Source organism: Musa acuminata, chromosome BXJ2-8 (genome assembly GCF_036884655.1).
Source record: "Musa acuminata AAA Group cultivar baxijiao chromosome BXJ2-8, Cavendish_Baxijiao_AAA, whole genome shotgun sequence".
NCBI lineage: Eukaryota > Viridiplantae > Streptophyta > Magnoliopsida > Zingiberales > Musaceae > Musa > Musa acuminata.
Window position 1 is genome coordinate 29,968,262 of NC_088345.1, and position 3,506 is coordinate 29,971,767.

The window sequence follows — 3,506 nt, forward strand, 5'->3', positions numbered from 1 at the left end:
GCGCATGCGCCGGCGCTGTGCTGCCTGGCTGTGGCTGCAGCTGCGGCTGCCGCTGCAGGTGGCTGCAGGTATGCAGATCGAGGGCAGCAACTGTTGCTGCCCTTCCTCGCTTTTGCGTCAACGATTTTGACGTCAATATTCTTCCTAAACACAACACACGCAGTTCAAAACCAATCATTCGCACGAACAACCTGGCTCTGATACCACTGTTGGGAAATCATAGGGGGCGACATCATATGCGCAGCGGAAGAACAAGAAAACAAAAATCCCCGATTCCCAAAAAGATGTTCATCGTCGTGCGAAGATTGGTGCGCAAAATCCGCAAAAACACAAAACTGCGTATAGAGATTGTGTTACCTAGGGAGATCGTATATCCCTGTTTCCTTGCAGATCCTTAGGAGAGGGTGAAGGAGGTCAAGCGTCCTCCTCTCTAGCGGTGATCCACACAGCAGGGTTGCGACGACGCTCCTCAAAACTCCAGGCCTACTCTGAGGGGAGAGGGAGAGGAGAATAGGAAGGGCAAGCAAAGACTCTAGCCTATGAGGCTGTGAATCCCTCCTATTTATAGAGATCCCGTGTCAAAACCCTAATGGGTCCTTTCCCTAGTGGGTATTGGATCTGCATCCAATAAGACAAGGGCTCCGTCGGATATCTCATATCCGAACCTCTACTCATCGCAATGCCTACCATATGTGTGTGACCCTCTAGGCCCAATATCGAGCTGGCCGTGAGTCATACCTGTCAGAACTCCTTCTAACTCAGTGAATTATTATCTCTGTAATAATTCACTCGACTCATCGACTACGGAAGTACTAGGCCACTACGCCGTAGTCCCCAGACGATATAGGGGAATCCAATCCATTGGACCTGTCTGTCCTCAGTTACCATGTACCTATAGTCCCTCATCCATCTAATATCCCAGAGACCGTATATCGAGCATGGTGCTGTCAGACCCATACGGTTTCTACTCGAGTCTCGCTCTAATCGGATTCTCCCGGAGAACTCTTTCTCTCTCAACCCGAATGACCCTGGCCAGGGATTTGTCTGAGCAAGAACACATGGGATATTCCTCTCATGATACCGAGAGTGGATGATCCTCTATCGACACTCAATAGCCCTCGTAAGGTCGACTACCACTCCCAATGACCAGCTGTACTAGATCTGGGAACAGCCAAACCTATAAGTCTGGTATCAAAGAGTGGAGCACTCATACAGGACATCCTTGGTGTCTCAAGTCTAAGAACCAGATACACCACTAGGACTACGGAATCGTTGTCTGACAATAAGGCATCATCAACCATCCAGCATTCCGTAAGCGGATCAATCAGTGAACTCATTCTCCAATGAGCACCTGTACTGTATCCCTAGTGTCCCTACACGAGCAGCTATGAGACCAGCTGCATCCATCATATGGACGGGTATACAGCACACCAGTCTATCCGGTTATCACGATGTCCCTCTCGAGTAACCTATGACCGGGATTATTTAGGATATGTGTTTAAAGGTGAATCGATCTCATTATCGTGATCTCATCATGATCCGATTCCCATTGCACAAATCCAAGGACATCACAATATATATGCATTTATGCAATAGTTATAAAGTGATATACGCCAAAATATAATAAGCAAAAAGATTCTGTATCAAGTCACACGTGCCATCACTCACGTGATTGGCTTGTTGGGCACTTATGACTAGCAGTACCACTGCCTAGTCTGGTGGAACCACTGTCCAATTTGACGGTACCACTACCTAGAAGATTGTGTAGGCGGTACCACCACCTAGATTAGCAGTACCACCGCCTGACATAATCTCGGAGACTGTGTCACGATGGTTTAACTTGTTTAGTCATTGTTTGAGCTTTTTTCTTAACCCATCACAGCCCAAACTTGGGCCCAACTATCCCTTAATTGGGTTGGCCCAATTTTAATCCAAATTATGTGCTAACTATGAATTTTAATATATTTACTAAGCTAAACAAAGTCTATAAGTCTAGGTTTCTTCCAGCGAGCTTCCGGTAATCTTCCAATGAACTTTTGACGATCTCTTGACAATGTTCCAGCGGACTCCTGACAAGCTCCTGGACTTCACGATAATCTTCTTAGCAAGTTTCGATAAGCTTCTTTGGCAAGCTCCTGAAATTCTCAGTTAATTCTGATAGAACTTCCGACGAACGTCCGGACTTCCAACGAACTCTTGAACTCCCAATGAAATCGCGTTCTTGACTCCAGAACTTCGTTTTTCTTTATGCCATTGCTATTGTAGTTAATCCAATACATATAAAAACCTACTTCGATCTTAGACAATTATTACAAAGCTTGAATCATATTGTCTGGCATACCATTGGTTTATCGACGCTTCGTCCAATTCTTCGACGTATCGTCATCTTTTGCGGCCTATTGCCCAATCAGCCAGTTGACCTCTGCAACTTTGATTTTCTTGGTGCAATATCTGTTCTTTTTGCCCCGATGCCAAAACTCATGGCCCGAAGCCTTCTGTCGATATGTCGACCAATCCTTCGGCTCGACGTCCAATCTTTTAACATGTTTTTCTCTGGCCCAACATAATTCTTCCTGCTTTAATTGTCTCTCCCTAATCGAAGCATCCTACATCACTCAAAACATAAATTAAATCATAAACACTATCAATTGGTTTCAACATCAAAATATAAGATTTAACAAAAATCCCCTGTACATGACTAAGAGTTGGACCGAGCCCTTCTTTAGTTATTAGTTACGAGTCTTTCTCCTATGTAACTATAAGTAAAGGGGTCGGCAACTCTAGAGGAGAAAAAAATAAGGAAAAAAAAAACGAAAGAGAGAGATACGACTATGAGAGAGAAACCTCAATAAGCTAAGCATGCATGCTCAAGAAATTTAAGCTATTACTCAAGAAGTCAAAAGTTGTTGCTCAAGAAGTTTCTTTATAATTGTGAATCATGCATTCTTTTTCAAGAAGCAATCTAGATTATTTTCTCTTTCAATTTTTTTTTCCTAGCATCTCTATCAATTCTCTTACAAAGAGTAAATCTGCTCAGATGAAGCATCAAGATCACTAAATCTTTATCCTAAACAGAACACCAAATCCTTTTTATAATTCTTTTAAAATTTAAAATGAATTTACAATCACATTGGGCCAAAAACCACTTAAATATTATCAGCGAAGATTTTTTAATATTTTAAAATAAAAATAAAATTTTGGATTATTGAGTTACACTATTTTTGAGTGAGGTTATATTTTTGGATCCTATTAAAAAACATTGTAACCTCATTTGAAAATGGTGTAATTAACTCTTACTTCCTCCAAAAATACTTAGGAAACTTAGGAAATTACTTAGAAAAGACTAAATGACTTGTTTTTTATTTTTAAACATTTATAAAGGAATTTTTATGATTTAAGCACTTAAAAATATTAAATTTTTATCATTTTCTAATTTTACCCAGTTAAAGGTGAATTTACAACCACATTGGGTCGAAAACCATTTGAATATTATAAAAAAAAATTAA